At 46.4% G+C, this 23,460-nt stretch overlaps 1 protein-coding gene across 1 annotated transcript in view; it reads right to left on the minus strand.

The window, feature by feature from the left end:
* The window catches only part of LOC141273058 (gastrula zinc finger protein XlCGF66.1-like), a 35,192-nt gene extending 30,185 nt beyond the window's left edge, over positions 1-5,007 (minus strand). Inside the window, exon 1 of the mRNA XM_073684395.1 lies at positions 4,899-5,007. The gene's annotated coding sequence lies outside the window, so the exon portion shown is untranslated. The remainder of the gene's footprint in view (positions 1-4,898) is intronic.
* Positions 5,008-23,460: the final 18,453 nt, after the last annotated feature.

The raw sequence follows: 23,460 nt of genomic DNA on the forward strand, positions 1-23,460 counted from the left end.
TGTATATAGTTCTCCCCACATACTATGTCTATATAATACACTGTATATAGTTCTCCCCACATCTATGTCTATATAATACACTGTATATAGTTCTCCCCACATACTATGTCTATATAATACACTGTATATAGTTCTCCCCACATACTATGTCTATATAATACACTGTATATAGTTCTCCCCACATACTATGTCTATATAATACACTGTATATAGTTCTCCCCACATACTATGTCTATATAATACACTGTATATAGTTCTCCCCACATACTATGTCTATATAATACACTGTATATAGTTCTCCCCACATACTATGTTTATATAATACACTGTATATAGTTCTCCCCACATACTATGTCTATATAATACACTGTATATAGTTCTCCCCACTGTACACATACTATGCCTATATAATACACTGTATATAGTTCTGCCCACTGCACACATACTATGCCTATATAATACACTGTATATAGTTCTGCCCACTGCACACATACTATGCCTATATAATACACTGTATATAGTTCTCCCCACATACTATGCCCGTATATAATACACTGTATATAGTTCTCCCCACATACTATGCCCGTATATAATACACTGTATATAGTTCTCCCCACATACTATGCCCGTATATAATACACTGTATATAGTTCTCCCCACATACTATGTCTATATAATACACTGTATATAGTTCTCCCCACATACTATGTCTATATAATACACTGTATATAGTTCTCCCCACTGCACACATACTATGCCTATATAATACACTGTATATAGTTCTCCCCACTGTACACATACTATGCCTATATAATACACTGTATATAGTTCTCTCCACATACTATGCCCGTATATAATACACTGTATATAGTTCTCCCCACATACTATGCCCGTATATAATACACTGTATATAGTTCTCCCCACATACTATGCCCGTATATAATACACTGTATATAGTTCTCCCCACATACTATGCCCGTATATAATACACTGTATATAGTTCTCCACACATACTATGTCTATATAATACACTGTATATAGTTCTCCCCACATACTATGCCCGTATATAATACACTGTATATAGTTCTCCCCACATACTATGCCCGTATATAATACACTGTATATAGTTCTCCCCACATACTATGTCTATATAATACACTGTATATAGTTCTCCCCACATACTATGCCTATATAATACACTGTATATAGTTCTCCCCACATACTATGTCTATATAATACACTGTATATAGTTCTCCCCACATACTATGTCTATATAATACACTGTATATAGTTCTCCCCACATACTATGTCTATATAATACACTGTATATAGTTCTCCCCACATACTATGTCTATATAATATACTGTATATAGTTCTCCCCACATACTTTGTCTATATAATACACTGTATATAGTTCTCCCCACATACTTTGTCTATATAATACACTGTATATAGTTCTCCCCACATACTATGTCTATATAATACACTGTATATAGTTCTCCCCACATACTATGTCTATATAATACACTGTATATAGTTCTCCCCACATACTATGTCTATATAATACACTGTATATAGTTCTCCCCACTGAACACATACTATGCCTATATAATACACTGTATATAGTTCTCTCCACATACTATGCCCGTATATAATACACTGTATATAGTTCTCCCCACATACTATGCCCGTATATAATACACTGTATATAGTTCTCCCCACATACTATGCCCGTATATAATACACTGTATATAGTTCTCCCCACATACTATGCCCGTATATAATACACTGTATATAGTTCTCCCCACATACTATGTCTATATAATACACTGTATATAATTCTCCCCACATACTATGCCCGTATATAATACACTGTATATAGTTCTCCCCACATACTATGTCTATATAATACACTGTATATAATTCTCCCCACATACTATGCCCGTATATAATACACTGTATATAGTTCTCCCCACATACTATGTCTATATAATACACTGTATATAGTTCTCCCCACATACTATGCCCGTATATAATACACTGTATATAGTTCTCCCCACTGCACACATACTATGCCTATATAATACACTGTATATAGTTCTCCCCACTGTACACACACTATGCCTATATAATACACTGTATATAGCTCTCCCCAGTGTACACATACTATGCCTATATAATACACTGTATATAGTTCTCCCCACATACTATGTCTATATAATACACTGTATATAGTTCTCCCCACATACTGTCTATATAATACACTGTATATAGTTCTCCCCAGTGTACACATACTATGCCTATATAATACACTGTATATAGTTCTCCCCACATACTATGCCTATATAATACACTGTATATAGTTCTCCCCACTGTACACATACTATGCCTATATAATACACTGTATATAGTTCTCCCCACATACTATGCCTATATAATACACTGCATATAGTTCTCCCCACATACTATGCCCGTATATAATACACTGTATATAGTTCTCCCCACATACTATGCCCGTATATAATACACTGTATATAGTTCTCCCCACATACTATGTCTATATAATACACTGTATATAGTTCTCCCCACATACTATGCCCGTATATAATACACTGTATATAGTTCTCCCCACATACTATGTCCGTATATAATACACTGTATATAGTTCTCCCCACATACTATGTCTATATAATACACTGTATATAGTTCTCCCCACATACTATGTCTATATAATACACTGTATATAGTTCTCCCCACATACTATGCCTATATAATACACTGTATATAGTTCTCCCCACATACTATGCCTATATAATACACTGCATATAGTTCTCCCCACATACTATGCCCGTATATAATACACTGTATATAGTTCTCCCCACATACTATGTCTATATAATACACTGTATATAGTTCTCCCCACATACTATGCCCGTATATAATACACTGTATATAGTTCTCCCCACATACTATGTCTACATAATACACTGTATATAGTTCTCCCCACATACTATGCCCGTATATAATACACTGTATATAGTTCTCCCCACATACTATGCCCATATATAATACACTGTATATAGTTCTCCCCACATACTATGCCCGTATATAATACACTGTATATAGTTCTCCCCACATACTATGTCTATATAATACACTGTATATAGTTCTCCCCACATACTATGCCCGTATATAATACACTGTATATAGTTCTCCCCACATACTATGTCTATATAATACACTGTATATAGTTCTCCCCACTGTACACATACAATACCTATATAATACACTGTATATAGTTCTCCCCAGTGTACACATACTATGTCTATATAATACACTGTATATAGTTCTCCCCACATACTATGCCCGTATATAATACACTGTATATAGTTCTCCCCACATACTATGTCTATATAATACACTGTATATAGTTCTCCCCACTGTACACATACAATACCTATATAATACACTGTATATAGTTCTCCCCAGTGTACACATACTATGTCTATATAATACACTGTATATAGTTCTCCCCACATACTATGCCCGTATATAATACACTGTATATAGTTCTCCCCACATACTATGCCCGTATATAATACACTGTATATAGTTCTCCCCACATACTATGTCTATAAAATACACTGTATATAGTTCTCCCCACATACTATGCCTATATAATACACTGTATATAGTTCTCCCCACATACTATGCCCGTATATAATACACTGTATATAGTTCTCCCCACATACTATGCCCGTATATAATACACTGTATATAGTTCTCCCCACATACTATGCCTATATAATACACTGTATATAGTTCTCCCCACATACTATGTCTATATAATACACTGTATATAGTTCTCCCCAGTGTACACATACTATGTCTATATAATACACTGTATATAGTTCTCCCCACATACTATGCCCGTATATAATACACTGTATATAGTTCTCCCCACATACTATGTCTATAAAATACACTGTATATAGTTCTCCCCACATACTATGCCCGTATATAATACACTGTATATAGTTCTCCCCACATACTATGTCTATATAATACACTGTATATAGTTCTCCCCACTGTACACATACAATACCTATATAATACACTGTATATAGTTCTCCCCAGTGTACACATACTATGTCTATATAATACACTGTATATAGTTCTCCCCACATACTATGCCCGTATATAATACACTGTATATAGTTCTCCCCACATACTATGCCCGTATATAATACACTGTATATAGTTCTCCCCACATACTATGTCTATAAAATACACTGTATATAGTTCTCCCCACATACTATGCCTATATAATACACTGTATATAGTTCTCCCCACATACTATGCCCGTATATAATACACTGTATATAGTTCTCCCCACATACTATGCCCGTATATAATACACTGTATATAGTTCTCCCCACATACTATGCCTATATAATACACTGTATATAGTTCTCCCCACATACTATGTCTATATAATACACTGTATATAGTTCTCCCCAGTGTACACATACTATGTCTATATAATACACTGTATATAGTTCTCCCCACATACTATGCCCGTATATAATACACTGTATATAGTTCTCCCCACATACTATGTCTATAAAATACACTGTATATAGTTCTCCCCACATACTATGCCCGTATATAATACACTGTATATAGTTCTCCCCACATACTATGCCCGTATATAATACACTGTATATAGTTCTCCCCACATACTATGCTCGTATATAATACACTGTATATAGTTCTCCCCACATAGTATGCCCGTATATAATACACTGTATATAGTTCTCCCCACATACTATGCCCGTATATAATACACTGTATATAGTTCCTCCCGTCTTCAGAGGACACGTGACTACACTGATTACCTGCAGGAGCAGCCGACTCCACAAATGAATATTGTGCAGGAAGTAAACGCTTCGCACGGAATTCTGGGATTTAAAGTTTAGAGAACACGGTCACATGACCTCAAAAGTCACATGGTGGGAGGGCATCCTTCCAGGAGTTTTTGTTAGCTGTGGGCTGGAACACCTCGTTTACCCGGTAGCAGGCAGTGAGCTGCAGACTCCTTCCCCTCAGCTAGCTTTGTCTGACAGCTTGTGTGCTGTCATTTCAGCGTGACCAGACTACGGTAATCAGACTTACTTGCTGTGGCTGATAACATGGAGCTGTAGATTGCTGCACAGCAAGCAACAGTCTGTAATGTGAGGAATGCAAGGATGGGAACATGGACGTTTACACACAGTCAGATATTTCTATCTACACTACACTCCTCACCTACCCTACACTCCTGGAATCAGGTTCTGGCAGCGGCTCTATAACGCCTATACAGGAGCTGGACTTACACAGGCGCCTCTAGGTTGGCTGCTGGCTGGTGGTGCGAGCTGGCCGGACTTGTGAGACCCAGGAGGGCAGAGAAGGTACAACATCAGAAGACTCGAGTAGTCAGTGAACAGGCCAAGGCGAAAACAGGAACCGCATACAAGATAGGAGCTGAACACTTTATTTTCTTGGAAGACTCAAGGTTGTGCTCTCCACCCGAACTTGCTTAAAAAAAGTGACATGGTGCCACAAAAAAGTGCACTTGGATGCTGGTCTCATGAAACCAAAAACCATTCCCTGTCCCTCCAAGCCCAAAGGCCACAGCGAGGGTCGAGGACAATTAGTCTCCCTTAGCCTCAGGCTCACTCCTAGCATCTGCCCAGGCTTCCACCCAAGCTAGGGGCCACTGACTGTCAAAAGAAAAGGGTCAGGGGGGAGCGGAAGCTAATGACCACACACTCCCCCACTAGACCTATCAGGGGGAACCCATAAGGGAACCATATCCAACAAATCCGAGTGACAAGACACGTGAAAACGTGCAACACACATAGCGTTGACCCAAAGAAGAACAAGACTATATCTGGCAGCTTCCAGCAATTTGCTGGGAGCTTTAGTGGGGTGTGGTGCTTTCCAGTTGGCTGAATCAGGGAGCTGATGACTCCAGCAGGACAGCACACACACCTATACTGCCAGATTAAATGGTGCTGCTGGTCCTAGCCACCCAGAGCTTCAGGTTCTGACTTCTCCAGTGCCGGCCGCAGAATGAATACGGGATTGCCTGGTGACAGAAGCAGACGTTACAGTAGCAGGTCCCAGAGGAGATTTGACAACTCCTAAACTATACTCCCCTTAAGGGCTCGCTCACACGAGTGCATAACACCACCTAGTGCTATACGATGCTTATAGCACTCGCACCAGTGTTATTCTATGGGCCAGTGCATAGCTGCGATTATTTTATCATGCCAATTTGGCATGAGAAAACAATCACATCATGCTGGGGGTGCATCCAATAATCGGATTGCATGCACCCATAAAAGTCTATGGGTGCGTGTGATGAAAGCCGGCCGGTGGGTGCAGCTCTCTGGCGCCCCCTTACCTCTCAGGTCAGTCAAGGTACTGCACCTAGAGAAAGTAGTGCCAGGTAGCTGCAACCAGCGCAGGGAACACGGTAGTGTGTTATCCCTTCAACGTCACTAAACCGTAACGTCACTACACAGCACAACTCGCTAGCGCCCTCTTAGCCTCAGGGCAGTCAAGGAACTGCACCTAGGATAAGCGGTCGCCAGAGAGACTGTCCTGTAACCTACTGGGTATCGGGGCGCTCTGTAGTGAGGGCGGTATATATATCTTCCTTGGCCGCGCCAGGAATATATATATCTGAACCTCCGACCGTCACTATCAGCCTTCCCCAATCCCCAGTTGGTATGCTGCCACCAGTCCCTATTTTAGATATACGCCCAGTCCGTGAATGGGCCTATATCGGGTCAGGAACCAACCCTGGGTAGCGTTTTTGGCTTGAGCCGAGCTCACACGGACGTGCGTTCGTTATGCAGAATAAAAGGCAGGCCCACAATTACTTGAGGTAATTGATTATAATAATACACTAGATACACGATATACAACTAAATATACACAGGTATAAGGTCAGGCTAAACTATACAACAATGGAATACAACACACAGAATCACCACAGCATATCAGTTACCGGTTTCTTGATTTTCTTGTGACGCAGGGAGAGGATTCTGCGGTCGCAGGCACGGTTCTTTGTTACAGGCTGAGGCCTACCACCGCATGGTCAAACTGCTCCTCCCCTTGGTGGCCTCAGCTGGTGCTCAGATGTTCAGCACACCACTCTTGGGTCAAGACTGACTTGTCTCTTGTCTGTCCTGCTATCTTACCTGCCCCGTCCCGCCCACTGCTGGTGAGGTCAGCTGGCTCAGTCTCCACCCTCAGGTCTAACTTCGATCAGAAGCCCAAATTCTATGGAACCCAATAACTTCTTCTGGGATGGTCTCATGATACCCCCAGGGGTTCCCATGGATTCGGGCCGCCGTAACCGACCTTTTGATATCAATTATGATACCATACGGTCCTCAGGAATGGCTCCGCGCTATATCTTGGCTTCCAGAGCACGTACAAACGTCTACCGCGGAGGCTTGTGTGCGCAATGGCTCCGGGACGCCGTGATATTTTTTTATTGGCCCATCCCATGCAACATGCGTGTACTTTTCATGTTTCTATATCTTATGCCTCCATGCTTGTGACAGACAAAGAAACTAGTCCTATGGGACAAATGGTCAGGTACAGATAGACGAAGCACCCCCCCTGCTGGCTGTGTTTCCTCTCGAAGTCTTTGAGGCTCCTAGCATTCAGGTGTTAAGTAGGCTTCTTATCTTACAGGAGCCTGGATGGGGGGAAACTATCTAGTTGACGTTTTAACAGAAGGTCCCAAGGGTGGGGGCTGCTGAAGTGTGGCCATCCCTGGATATGATTTATCATTACCAAGATGGCGGCTACCGGTTCATCACACCTCCCCCTATACGAGGGCGCGAGGGGGTAGCACATTCCTGTGTTCCCCCGTGCGTCCTTCTGCACCCTCCCCTTGCCGGGATAACCCGTCAGCGTTACCGTGGTCACGGCCTCTTCTGTGGCGAATGGAGAAGTGGTACTGCTGGAGAGCGAGGCTCCAGCGTAGCAACCTGCCATTCGACCCAGAGACCGTGTGTAACCAGCTGAGGGGGTTGTGGTCCGTCTCCACGGTGAAATGGCTCCCGTACAAGTAGGGCTGCAGACGCTGCAGGGCCCATACAATTGCCAGGCATTCTTTTTCCACCGTGGAGTAAGCCACCTCCCGGGGCAGTAGCTTCCTGCTCAGGTACAAGACAGGATGTTCCTGGCCTGTCGTGTTGACCTGACTTAGCACAGCACCGAGGCCAAAGTCACTGGCGTCGGTCTGTACCACAAACGGCCGGTCGAAGTCGGCAGCTTGCAGTACAGGGGAGCTACTTAGGGCGGCCTTGAGTGCCCCGAAAGCTGTCTCGCAGGCGACTGTCCAGTCGACTGCGACGGGCAGCTTCTTCTTGGTGAGGTCCGTCAGGGGCTTGGCCAGGGTGCTATAGTGTGGGACGAACCTCCTATAGTACCCGGCGGTCCCCAAGAAGGACATCACCTGCTTTTTGGTCCTAGGAGTGGGCCAGGATGCGATGGCATCCACTTTCCCCGGTTCTGGCTTCAGAACCCCCCCGCCTACCCGGTGACCCAGGTAGAGGACCTCACTCATGCCCAGCTGGCACTTTTCCGGCTTGATGGTCAAGCCTGCCCGGTGGATCCGACCGAGCACCTGCCGCAGGTGCTCTAGGTGATCCTCCCAAGTGGGACTGAAGACTGCAATATCGTCCAAGTACGCAGCCGCGTACCCTTCAAGTCCCTCAAGCAGCATATTGACCATCCGCTGAAAAGTGGCAGGGGCATTCTTCATGCCGAATGGCATCACTGTGGACTCGTACAGTCCAAAAGGGGTGATAAAGGCAGAGCGTTCCCTTGCCGCGGGGGTCAGAGGAATCTGCCAGTACCCCCGGCTCAGATCCATGATGGTCAGGTACTTAGCCCCGGCCATCCGATCGAGCAGGTCATCGATGCGTGGTATGGGGAACGCATCGGTGGCCGTTACAGCGTTGAGCCCCCGGTAGTCCACGCAGAACCGTGTAGTTCGGTCCTTCTTTGGTACGAGGACTACAGGCGAGGCCCACGCGCTGCTGGATGCCTGGATCACCCCCAGCTTCAGCATCTCGTCTATCTCTTGGCGCATGTTTCCCTGCACCTCGAAAGAGACCCGATATGCTGAACGCCGGATCGGCGGGTGATCGCCAGTGTCCACGTCGTGGACAGCCATCTCAGTCCTTCCGGGCAGGCTGCTGAACAGCCCCCGGAAGGGGTGCAGGGTGGTCCCCAGCTGGGACCGTTGGTCCTCCGTGAGCTGGTGGCCAACCCCCACATCCTCGATGGACCTGTTCCTCCCCCTGCAGTGGGCCTATACTCAGCAGCCTGGATACCCCTGGGAGCCCTACACTGCCGGTAGCTGCCCCCCTCTCCATCCCTGAGCTTCCCTCTACAGAATCCTGCCCGCCCCCTCCCTCACCGGAGGACAAGAGGTCACGGCACGCCGGCTGAGCACCTCTGCGGGCATCCCCACACTCCCCACCTGCTTTCACTAACCCTGTTTGTGTTGTGTCTGTGCAGGTGTTACCCTCAGGTTTCACTCCCTCCTCCTCAGCAGGACACACACTACATACAACATGGTTGGCATTAGCAGCAGACAAATCAATACACTCTTGGGGGGCCGAACTTGGGGGTTCAGAGGGTACATACTGCGATACTAGACGCCCCAAGTCGGTCCCTAATAAAACATTTGCGGGAATATTTGGCGTTACTCCCACCTCCCGCATCCCCCTTCCGGCACCCCAGTCCAAATACACCATGGCAACGGGAAGTGCCGGCTCCACGCCTCCAACCCCGGAGACGGAAAGAGTCTTTCCTGGTACCAAGTCCTGGGGGGACACCACCTCAGGCCGTACCAGTGTTCGTTCAGCGCCCGTGTCCCGCAGTCCCATGACCGCAGAACGGCCTATGGTGACGGGTTGGATGTTGTCCAGGGACCTACCACCACCCCCTCCCACACACAAAACATTGGGCGCTCTCTGGGACTGGGATGGGGTCTTTTGGCGCTGGGGACACTCAGCCCTAAAGTGTCCTGGTTTGTTGCATAGATGACAACGTCTTACGTCTGGTCCTTGCCTGGAGAGGGCAACAGGGGGATACACCCCTTGTGTTCTAGGGGCCGGGGAAACAGGGGCATGACTGGGCTTACCCCCTCTCCAGGTGCTGCTGGCAGACTTCTTCAGCTCAGGCGCCCTGTTATTGGCATACTCGTCTGCCAGGGCGGCTGTAGCAGAAGCCCCTGTTGGTTTTCGGTCACGGAGGAACTGTCGGAGGTCCTCTGGGCAGTTCCACAAGAACTGCTCCGTGACGAACAGTTCCTGGACCTCCTGGCGGGTAGTAAGCGCTAGACCCGAGGTCCAGTGCTCTGCGGCTCTCAACAGCGCCCGCATATGATCGGTCCAGGTGTCCTTGGGGCCACGCAGCAGGCTCCGGAACTTCTGGCGGTACGACTCGGGAGTGAGGTTGTACTGCCGGATCAGGGCCCGCTTGATGCAGTCGTAGTTCTGTACCTCCCCGGCAGGTAAGTCCCCCAAGGCATCCAGGGACTTACCCCTCAAACGGGGGGTCAGGTATCTGGCCCACTGATCCCGGGCCAGATGGTGCTGAAGACAGGTCCGTTCAAATGCCACCAGAAAGGAGTCCAGGTCCCCATCCTTCTCCAGTAGAGGGAAGTCCTCAGCTCGGACTTTGGACGACTTGGTCTCCTGATGGGTTGGTTGCTCTAGCGGAAGCCCCCGCTGGGCCAGGTCCAGTTGGTGCTGGCGCTCCGCAGCTCGCTCTGCACGCTCCGCAGCCTCCCGGCGCTCTGCAGCTTCACGCTCCGTAGCCCGCTCCGCAGCCCGCTCCGCAGCCCGCTCTGCACGCTCCTCCTCCGCTGCCTTCTCTGATGCTGCCAGGAGGGTTTTGTAGACGGCATCGCCATGAGACTGGAGACTTGCCATAGCCGCTTGTAAAAGGGCTTGTGATCTGGACAGGCTGGGCTGGGTAGGTGGTGGGCAGCCCACTGCGGGACCGTATACTGGGGACTGGCTCCCTGAGGTGCCCGGGCTGGACTCCTCCTCGCCATGAGTAACAATGTCCTCCCCTCCTGCCACACGGACCGTAGCATTAGCCTCCTGCAGGGTCTTGCTCCTGGTGCCGTCTGCCATCTTGGTAACTGACACCGCTGCAACCCTGAGTTTGCACACACCTTGTTATACTTTTAGCCTGACCGTCTAACGTTGGGCTGACCTTAAGACTCCAGCAGTGGAAGTTACCACTGGCAGTCTTTAGTGCCTGGGAGTAGGGGTCCCACAACACTATTATTCTGCAATCCCACCGCTCTGCCACCAATGTGACGAAAGCCGGCCGGTGGGTGCAGCTCTCTGGCGCCCCCTTACCTCTCAGGTCAGTCAAGGTATTGCACCTAGAGAAAGTAGTGCCAGGTAGCTGCAACCAGCGCAGGGAACACGGTAGTGTGTTATCCCTTCAACGTCACTAAACCGTAACGTCACTACACAGCACAACTCGCTAGCGCCCTCTTAGCCTCAGGGCAGTCAAGGAACTGCACCTAGGATAAGCGGTCGCCAGAGAGACTGTCCTGTAACCTACTGGGTATCGGGGCGCTCTGTAGTGAGGGCGGTATATATATCTTCCTTGGCCGCGCCAGGAATATATATATCTGAACCTCCGACCGTCACTATCAGCCTTCCCCAATCCCCAGTTGGTATGCTGCCACCAGTCCCTATTTTAGATATACGCCCAGTCCGTGAATGGGCCTATATCGGGTCAGGAACCAACCCTGGGTAGCGTTTTTGGCTTGAGCCGAGCTCACACGGACGTGCGTTCGTTATGCAGAATAAAAGGCAGGCCCACAATTACTTGAGGTAATTGATTATAATAATACACTAGATACACGATATACAACTAAATATACACAGGTATAAGGTCAGGCTAAACTATACAACAATGGAATACAACACACAGAATCACCACAGCATATCAGTTACCGGTTTCTTGATTTTCTTGTGACGCAGGGAGAGGATTCTGCGGTCGCAGGCACGGTTCTTTGTTACAGGCTGAGGCCTACCACCGCATGGTCAAACTGCTCCTCCCCTTGGTGGCCTCAGCTGGTGCTCAGATGTTCAGCACACCACTCTTGGGTCAAGACTGACTTGTCTCTTGTCTGTCCTGCTATCTTACCTGCCCCGTCCCGCCCACTGCTGGTGAGGTCAGCTGGCTCAGTCTCCACCCTCAGGTCTAACTTCGATCAGAAGCCCAAATTCTATGGAACCCAATAACTTCTTCTGGGATGGTCTCATGATACCCCCAGGGGTTCCCATGGATTCGGGCCGCCGTAACCGACCTTTTGATATCAATTATGATACCATACGGTCCTCAGGAATGGCTCCGCGCTATATCTTGGCTTCCAGAGCACGTACAAACGTCTACCGCGGAGGCTTGTGTGCGCAATGGCTCCGGGACGCCGTGATATTTTTTTATTGGCCCATCCCATGCAACATGCGTGTACTTTTCATGTTTCTATATCTTATGCCTCCATGCTTGTGACAGACAAAGAAACTAGTCCTATGGGACAAATGGTCAGGTACAGATAGACGAAGCACCCCCCCCTGCTGGCTGTGTTTCCTCTCGAAGTCTTTGAGGCTCCTAGCATTCAGGTGTTAAGTAGGCTTCTTATCTTACAGGAGCCTGGATGGGGGGAAACTATCTAGTTGACGTTTTAACAGAAGGTCCCAAGGGTGGGGGCTGCTGAAGTGTGGCCATCCCTGGATATGATTTATCATTACCAAGATGGCGGCTACCGGTTCATCACAGTGCGTGTGAAACATCGTACTGCACTCAGATGTCATCCCAGTTCAGTCCGATTATCACAGATATCAGCAATAGAGGAGATGGAGAAATTACTTTCTCCGTCTCCTCCGAACCTGTGCTGCGATTCTCTCATGAGAGAGAATCGGAGAGAGTCATAGATCCCTTCATGCACCACCCATGGCTATTTAACCCTCTAAATGTGGCTCCCTCTCCCATCCAATTGGCGCCCCTGCAACGTCATCGCAAGGGCCCGATAGTCATGACGACCTCCGGGTCTGCCACCTACAGGAAGCCTGTTAGACCATGCTGACAGCATGGTCTAAGAGGCTTCTGTCAGTGCAACACTTACAGGTATAATGCTTTGCAATGCTGGCACTGAAATGAATTATATCAGCGATCAGGGTAATAAAGGTTAAAGACCCATAGAGAGACTAAGTAAAAAGTAAAAAAAAAAAAGTGTAAAAATATTTTTTTTAAAAATCACTAAATACTAAAAAAAGGAAAAAATATACGCATAAATATGTATTTTTATGTAAAAAGAAACAAAAAAAGTACACATATTTGGTATCGCCACGTCCAGAACAACTTGATCGATAAAACTGTCACACTAGTCAACCCCTTAAGTGAACACCATAAAAAAAATTCCTAAAAAAATAGACAAAAAAACTATACTTTTTCATCATACTGCCGAACAAAAAGTGGAATAAAACGCGAACAAAAAGACAAATGTAAATAAAATGGTATAGCTGAAAACGCCATCTTGCCCCTCAAAAAACAAGCCGCCATAGAGCTCCATCAACGGAAAAATAAAAAAGTTATAGCTATCAAAATAAAGCGATGTGAAAATAATTATTTTTTCTATAAAATAGTTTTGATTGTGTAAAAGTGGCAAAACATAAAAAAAAGATATAAATGTAGTATCGCTATAATCGTACTGCCCTGAAGAGTAAAGCCGCCTTATCAATTTTACCACACGCAGAACGGTATAAAAAAAACCCCAGATAATTCCTTAATTGCTGGATTTTGTTCATTCTGGCCCCCAAAAATCGGGATAGAAAGCGATCAAAAGATGTTATGTTACCGAAAATGGTACCAATAAAAACATCAACTCGTCTCACAAAAAACAAGCCCTCACATTACTCTGTTGGCAGAAATCTGGAAAAATTATAGCTGTTAAAAAAAAGCGTCTTTTTGTGTGTGACAGCAGCCAAACATAAAAATCCAATATAAATCTGGCATCGCTGTAATTGTACCGACCCGAAGAATAAAGTCGTCTAATCACTTATACCGCACGAGGAACATCATAAAAAATAAATAAAACCAAGTAACTTGCTGTTGATTTTTTCATTATGCCTCCCAAAGATTGCAGCAAGGCTCATTTATACTGCGCTCTGCGCTGAGTGCTTACACCGGGGTTTCCATGTAAATCTGAAATATGACCTATGATCCGGCGGTGTCCGTCTTTGTAGGCGTGCATAAAAGCATGATTGGGCCACAGTTTTGTGCACCTCTGAAAAGCAGGACACCGCTGAACAGAGGCTAGACGGAGTCCAGAGTAACTCTGCTGCCTCATTATAGTGAATGGATCCGTCTGGAGTTTCATCTGAATAACGTCATTCGGAGATGTAAATGGAAACCCCGATATAAGTGCTCAGCGTAGAGCGCAGGATAAATGTGATCCAAAATGTTATGTAAAATGTTCCCAACAAAAGCTTCAACTCAATACACAAAAAAAGCAAGAACCCACTCAGGTCTGTCATCTGTTAACGGAAATATAGGGTCTTCCACATTACTGGTAGCACAAAGACTTTGGAAAAGTACTATGGCTCCTCACCCCTGCAGAAAAATCTTGTGAATTCTGTGCTCCCAAATCCAAATGCCCCCTCCCTTCTGAGCTCTAGTGTGTGCCTAAACTACATTTGACATCCACATGTTTGGCATTTCTGTAGCGATGAGAGCCTGCCTAATTTATGGGTGTATGACACCAGAAGCATGAGTACTGTACAGCCACATATTGGGTATTGCCACTATCAGAAAATATTGTGTGATGAACTTTGGTGCCATTTTTATCCATTTTCCTGTGTGAAAATGTAAAATCTGGGGCTAAAACAACATTTTTGTTGTAAAAATGTAATTATTTTTTCTTCACTGCCGAATGGTATAAAATTCTGTGACACACCCGTGATGTCAATATGATCACTGCACCCTCAGATGAATTCATTGAGAGGTGTAGTTTGTAAAATGGGGTCTCTTATGAGGGGGTTCTGTTTTTGTTGTTCGGGAACCTCAGGGGCACTTCCAGTGGGTCATGGCACCCGCAAACAATAACAGCAAAATCTGCACTATAATATGGCGCTCCTTCCCTTCTAAGCATTGCACTGTGCCTGAGAAGTAGTTCCGATTACATATAGGGTAGGCGTACTCTGGAGAAAAATTCTGTGAGGTCCATTTTTTCCTATTAGCCCTTATAAAAATTAAAATTTGGGACTAAAACAACATTTTAGTGGTAAAAATGTAATTATTCTTTCCTCACTGCCCAATGGTATAAATTTCTGTGAGACACATTTGGTGTCAACATGCTCACTGCACCCCTAGATGAATTGATTGGGGGGTGTAGTTTGTAAAATGAGGTCGGTTATGGGGGGGTTCTGCTGTTCTGGCACCTCATGGGCTCTGCCAATGTGACATGGCACCTGCAAAGCATTCCAGCAACATCTGAACTCCAATATGGCGCTTTTTCCCTTCTGAGCTTTACACTGTGCCTGAAAAGTAGTTTTTGACCACATATTGGGTATCAGTGTACTCAGGAGAAATTATATAATACATTGTAACATTCAATTTCTTCTATTATCGCTTTTGAAAATTCAAAACTTGGGGCCAAAGCAACCTTTTAGTGGAAAAAATGGTAATATTCCTTTGACACAGCCCAATGTTATACAATTCTGTGAATCGCCTGAGGGTTAAAATTGCTTACTACAACCCTAGATGAATTCCTCAAGAGGTGTAGTTTCCAAAATGGGGTCACTTGTGGGGTTTTCTGCTGTTTTGGCATGTCAGGGGTTCTTCAAATGTGACAAGGGATTGCGTTCCAGAATTCAATTGGTACTACTTCCCTTCTGAGCCCTGCCATGTGCCCAAATAGTACTTTTACGCCTCATATGGGGTATTGGCGTACTCAGGAGAAATTGCACAATAAATTGTATGGTATATTTTCTTCTGTTACCCTTGTGAAAATGAAAAATTTAGGGCCGAAGCAACATTTTTGCAGGAAATGTATTTTTTAATTTTCACAGCTCAACGTTATAAAATTCTGTGAAGCCCCTGTGGGTTTAAGGTGCTCACCTCACCTGTAGATAAGTTCCTTGAAGTGTGTAGTTTCCAAAATGGGGTCAATTGTGGGGGTTTTCTCTGTTTAAGCACATCAGAGGCTCTGAAAACACGACATCGCGTCCACTATCTATTCCAGACAATTTTGCACTCCAAAAGTCAATTGGCGCTCCTTCCCTTCTGAGCCCTGCCATGCGCCCAAACAGTAGTTTGGGTATCCGTGTACTCATGAGAAATTGAACAACAAATTATATGGTCTATTCTCTCCTGTTACCATGGTGAAAATGCCAAATTTAGGTGTAAAGCAATATTTTTGTGGAAAAAAGTAAAATTTTAATATTTTTCTTCCACATTGCATCCAGCATGAGCCCCCACATAGCCTCCTATATATAGCATGAGCCCCACATAGCCTCCTATGAGCCCCACATAGCCTCCTATTTACAGTATGAGCCCCTACATAACCTCTTATATACAGCATGAGCCCCCACACAGCCACCCTATATATAGCAAGAGCCCCCCCCCATATACAACATAAGCCCCCACACAGCCCCCCTGATTGCAGCATAAGAACCCACATAGTCTCCAATATACAGCCTCCTATATACAGCATGGGCTCCAACACAGCCTCCCTATATACAGCATGAACCCCAAGACAGCTTCCTATATACAGCATGAGCCTCCACACAGCCTTCCTATATACTGCAGGACCCCCACATAGCCTCCTATCAATAGCACGAGTCCAACATAGCCTCCTATATACAGTATGAGCCCCCACATAGCCTCTTTATATATAGTATGAGTTCCCACACAGCCTCCCTATATACAGAATGATTCCCCATATATCGTCTTATATACAGTATAAGCCCCCACACAGCCTCCCTATCTTCAGCATGGGCCCCCACACAGCTTCCTTATATACAGCATGAGTCCCACACAGCCCCATATATACAGCATGAGCCCCCACACAGCCTTCCTATATACAGCATGAGCCCCACACAGCCCCATATATACAGCATGAGCCCCCATACAGCCTTCCTATATACTGCAGGAGCCCCGCATAGCCTCCTATCTACAGCACAAGTCCCACATAGACTCCTATATACAGTATGAGCCCCCACATAGCCTCTTATATACAGCATGAGCCTCCACACAGCCTCCCTATATACAGCATAAGCCCCCACACAGCCTCCCTAAATGCAGCATAAGAACTCACATAGTAACATAGTTTTTAAGGTTGAAGGAAGACTAAGTCCATCTAGTTCAACCCATAGCCTAACATGTTGATCCAGAGGTAGGCAAAACACAAACATGTGGCAAACACTAAGCTCCACATTGGGGAAAAAAATTCCTTCCTGAATCCATACGGCAATCAGATTAGTTCCCTGGATCAACACCCTATCAAGGAATCTAGTATATATAACTTGTAATATTATACTTTTCAAGAAAGGCATCCATGCTCTCCTTAAATTTTAGTAGTGAATCACTCATTACAACATCATGCGGCAGAGAGTTCCATAGTCTCACTGCTCTTACAGTAAAGAATCCGCGTCTGTGATTATGATTAAACCTTCTTTCCTCCAGGTGTAGAAGATGCCCCCTTGTCCCCGTCTAAGAGTAAAAAGATCAGTAGAAAGGTCTTTGTACTGTCCCCTCATATACTTGTACATAGTAATAAGATCTCCCCTAAACCTTCTTTTTTCCACAGTAAATAACCCCAAATGTAGTAACCTGTCTTGGTATTGCAGACCCCCAGTCCTCTAATAACCTTGGTCGCTCTTCTCTGCACCCGCTCTAGTTCAGCTATGTCTTTCTTATACACCGGAGACCAGAACTGTACACAGTATTCTAAGTGTGGTCGCACTAGTGACTTGTATAGAGTTAGGTAAAATTATGTTCTCCTCATGAGCATCTATGCCTCTTTTAATGCATCCAATTATTTTATTTGCCTTTGCAGCAGCTGCCTGACACTGGCCACCAAACGTGAGCTTGTAGTCCACCAATACACCCAGGTCTTTTTCAGTGACCGTTTTGCCCGGTGTTTTACAATTAAGCATATAATTACAGTATACATTTTATTTCCTCTGCCCAAGTGCATTACCTTACATTTATCCCCATTAAAGCTCATTTGCCATTTATCAGCCCAAGCTTCTAGTTTACATAGATCCTCCTGTAATATAAAAGTGTCCTCCTCTGTATTGATTACCCTGCAGAGTTTAGTGTCATCTGAAAATATTGAAATATTACTCTGTATGCCCCCTACAAGGTCATTAATAAATGTTAAAAAGAAGCAGGCCCAATACTGACCCCTGTGGTACCTCACTGTTAACTGTGACCCAGCCTGAGTGTGTTCCATTAATAACCACCCTTTGTTTCCTATCACTGAGCCAGTTCTTAAGGCCCCGTCACACTAAGCGACGCTACAGCGATCCCGACAACGATACGACCTGTCAGGGATCGTTGCTGCGTCGCTATGTGGTCGCTGGTGAGATGTCAAACGGTCAGATCTTCCCAACGACGCAGCAACGATGCGGTGACCCGTAACGATCTGTATAACGATGCACGCCTATGTGTCTCTGTGTCTGAGTCGTCAACAAGGTCGTTGGTAAGGTGTCAAACACAGCGATGCATGCTACCCAGCGGGGCCTCAACGATCAAAGAAATGTCCAGACCATTCCGACACGACCAGCGATCTCACAGCAGGGGCCTGGTCACTGCTAAGTGTCAAACGTAACGAGATCGCTACTGAGGTCGCTGTTGCATCACAAAACTTGTGACTCAGCAGCGATCTCACTAGCGATCTCGCTTAGTGTGACGGGGGCTTTAACCCACTTACATATATTTTCCCCTATCCCAATTGTTCTCATTTTATGTATCAACCTTTTGTGTGGAACCGTATCAAAAGCTTTTGAAAAGTCCATATACACAACATCCACTACATTTCCTTGGTCCAGTCCGGAACTTACCTCTTCATAAAAGCTGATCAGATTAGTTTGACAGGAACGGTCCCTCGTAAACCCATGTTGATATTGGGTCCTGAGGTTATTCTTCTTCAGATACTCTAGTATAGCATCTCTTAGAAAACCTCCAGGATTTTACCCACAGTAGAGGTTAAGCTTACTGGCCTATAATTTCCAAGTTCGGCTTTTGTCCCCTTTTTGAATATTAGCACCACATTTGCTATACGCCAGTCCTGTGGCACAGACCCTGTTATTATGGAATCTTTAAAGATTAAAAATAATGGTCTATCTATGACGTTACTTAATTCCTGCAGTACTCGCGGGTGTATCCCATCCGGGCCGGGGGATTTGTCAACTTTAGTGATTTTTAGACGCCGCCGTACTTCCTGCTGGGTTAAGCAAGTGACATTTAATGGAGAATTTTTGTTATCACTGATCATGTTTTCTGTGATGCGATTTTCTTGTGTAAATACTGTTGTAAAAAAATAATTTAGCATATTGGCTTTTTCCTCATCCACCATTTCACCCAGACTATTTTTAATGGGGCCAACACTATCATTTTTTAGTTTCTTACTATTTATGCAGTTAAAGAACATTTTGGGATTATTTTTACTTTCTCTGGCAATGAGTCTCTCTTGTCTCAATCTCTGCTGCCTTGATTTGGTTTTTACAGAATTTATTTAATTTTCTGTATTTATTTAATGCCTCATCACTACCTACTTGCTTTAGTTCTCTAAATGCTTTCTTTATGTCACTTATTGCGCCCCTTACAGCTCTATTTAGCCATAGTGGTTTCCTCCTATTTCTAGCATGTTTATTCCCATAGGGTATATATTGTGCACAGGTCCTATTAAGGATGCTAATAAATGTCTCCCATTTGCTTTGTGTAGTTTTATGTCTCAGGATATCGTCCCAGTTTATTGCACTAAGATCATCTCTCAACCGTTGGAAATTTGCCTTCCTGAAGTTTAGTGTCCTTGTAACCCTTCTACTACACATCTTATTAAAGGTTACATGAAAACTTATTATTTTGTGATCACTATTACCCAAGTGATCCCCAACTCGTATATTTGATATGCGGTCTGGCCTGTTGGTTAATATTAGGTCTAGCAGTGCCCCCCTTCTTGTTGGGTCCTGAACCAGTTGTAAAAGGTAATTGTCTCTCATAGTTGTCAAAAGCCTATTACCTTTGCTTGAACTACAGGTTTCTGTTCCCCAATGTATTTCAGGGTAGTTAAAGTCCCCCATTATAATGACTTCTCCTTGAGTCGCTGCTTCATCTATTTGCTTTATGAGGATATTCTCCGCTGCTTCCATTATTTTTGGAGACTTATAACAAACCCCTATCAGTAATTTATTATTTTTTCCCCCTCCCCTTATCTCCACCCACAGGGACTCTACATTTTCATTAGATTCACATATATTCTCACGCAAGATGGGTTTTAAGGATGATTTTACATATAAACACACACCCCCCCTCGCTTGTTTGTACGGTCATTTCTGAACAGACTATAGCCCTGTAAATTAACTGCCCAGTCATGGCTCTCATCCAGCCATGTCTCAGATATCCCCACCATGTCATAATTATTTTCCAACAAAATTAATTCTAATTCCTCCATTTTGTTGGTGAGGCTTCTGGCATTAGTGTACATACATTTTAGGTATCTCTCCGTACCTCTCTATTCCTTCTTACTATATTGACTTTTCTAACCCCACCCCCAATTTCTTTATTTGTGGCCAGGTCACTATCTGCACTATCTTCCCCACCTATAAAATGAATACCCCCCCAATCCCTAGTTTAAACACATAGTCTCCAATATACAGCATGAGCCCCCAAACAGCCTTAATATCATACAGTATGAGCCCTCACATAACCTCCTATATTCAGCGTGAGCCCCATATAGTCTGCTATATACAGCATGAGCCCCCATATAGCCTCCTATATACAGCATGCGCTCCGACACATCCTCACTATATACAGCATGAGCCCCAAGACAGTCTCCCTATATACAGCCTGAGCACCCACGCAGCCTCCCTATATACTACAGTATGAGCTCCCACACAGCCTCTGTGTAGCGTCGGCGTCCCTGCCTCCTGCTAGGCAGGGACGCTGTTCCCCTCACCTCTCCACTCTGTGCCCGGCGTCCTCCTCCCGCTCTGCTGGCAGCGCGCGCTGCTTCCCGGCCACTGTGCTTAGGGCGCGCGCGCTCCCCCTCTCTTAAAGGGGCCGCGCGCGCCGTCCTAAGGAGTCCACGGCCAATGGCCGGAGGACCTCACCATATATAAGGCACCTCCTCCAAAATTGAGGTGCCCGAGCAATGTTGTTGCAAAGCCTTCACTCTGCTTCAGCCCTCAGGTCCCGTTACCAGTTACCTGCCAGTCACCTGTCAGATTCCTGCTTGATACCTGCCTGATATCCGTTTACCTGCTTGCAAGCCTGCGGTCCGACGGTCTGCCTTCCGACACCTGTCAGTCTGTCTATGGACCAGCCTGCCCGCTCACCTGGGAGCGCTCACCTGCTACCTGCCTGCTAGCCTACCTGGAGGCTCCGCCGTCACTTGCCGTGACCACCTGCCTGTCCAGAGACTCTTGCCTGCTCACCTGGGAGCGCTCACCTGCTACCTGCCTGCTAGCCTACCTGGAGGCTCCGCCGTCACTTGCCGTGACCACCTGCCTGTCCAGAGACTCTTGCCTGCTCACCTGGGAGCGCTCACCTGCTACCTGCCTGCTAGCCTACCTGGAGGCTCCGCCGTCACTTGCCGTGACCACCTGCCTGTCCAGAGACTCTCGCCTGCTCACCTGGGAGCACTCACCTGCTACCTGCCTGCTAGCCTACCTGGAGGCTCTGCCGTCACTTGCCGTGACCACCTGCCCGTCCAGAGACTCTCGCCCGCTCACCTGGGAGTGCTCACCAGCCACCTGCCTGCTGTCCTTCTACCCAGAGACTGTCCCTGTCACTTGCCGTGAGTACCCGTCCTTCTACCCAGAGACTGTCCCTGTCACTTGCCGTGACTACCTGCCCTTCTACACAGAGACTGTCCCTGTCACTTGCCGCGACTACCTGCCCTTCTACCCAGAGACTGTCCCTGTCACTTGCCGTGACTACCTGCCCGTCTTCCCTGGGAGCCACCCGCTTCCTTACAAGGACTGCCCCCTTGTATAGTTGCTCAGAGGTTCCGCCTCCCAGACCCGTTACAGTTTGCTCAGGCCATGGAACCCGGTGGCACCCAAGCTCCCTCGCTCTCGGACCTATGTCATGAACTGTCCCGTCAGAGGTCCCAACAGGAGTCCATCCTGAGTCATCTGCGGAATGTCAACTCTCGCCTGGACACTCTGACTGCTCCACCAGCAACCACCGCTAGTGTCATGATTCGCAGCCCGGCAGCGCCGCTGCCCACCAATACCATGGCATCCTGCCCCGGACCCCGGCTTTCTGCACCTCCTCGCTTCGGAGGCCACCCCGCTCAAGCTCGGGGCTTCATGAACCAGTGCACCCTGCACTTTGAACTCCTGTCCCACCAGTTTATCTCCGACCGGGCCAAAGTAGCCTTCATCATGTCCCATCTCACGGGGGAGGCACTGGCTTGGCTAAATCCTCTATGGGAGAGAGGAGACCCCCTGGTGTCCAACCTGCCAGCCTTTCTCACGGCTTTCCGGAAAGTCTTCGACGAACCCGGACGGAAGACCTCATCCGCATTATCTCTGCTACGTCTCCATCAAGGAAATCTCACCGTGGGCCAATATGCCATACGGTTCCGTACCCTTGCTTCGGAGCTGGCCTGGGATAACGACGCCCTGGTGTCTGTCTTTTGGGAGGGTCTGTCCGGCCGTATTAAAGATGAACTCGTCGGTCGGGACATACCTACCACTCTTGACGACTTAATAACTCTTGCCACCCGGATTGACATCCGGTTCCAGGAACGCGCCAAAGAGGTCACCCGTGAGAGGAGGTTTCCACGTCTAGCCCCTACCTTTCTGAAACCTGTCCCTTCTCCTGCTACTCCCCAGGCGCACTCACCCGAGCCTATGCAGGTCGACCAGACCAAGATGGTCAAAACCCGTCAAGAGTTACGCCGTGCCGAGGGGAGCTGCTTCTACTGTGGCAGTAAGGAGCACCGGATCCGTTCCTGCCCGGAGAGGTCGGGAAACGCCTGTGTCTAGGATCGCTCAGAGAGGTCGTCCTAGACAAGAGTAAACCCTCTCCATCTCTGTTGCTGTCGGTCTCTATCATCTGCAGGGAGAATCGTTATTTTGAACTAGCCCAACTTGACTCTGGAGCTGCCGGAAATCTCAT

The sequence above is a fragment of the Phyllobates terribilis genome, unplaced genomic scaffold, assembly GCF_046119375.1.
Source record: "Phyllobates terribilis strain yellow unplaced genomic scaffold, ASM4611937v1 Scaffold_5__5_contigs__length_657084704, whole genome shotgun sequence".
Taxonomy (NCBI): Eukaryota; Metazoa; Chordata; class Amphibia; order Anura; family Dendrobatidae; genus Phyllobates; species Phyllobates terribilis.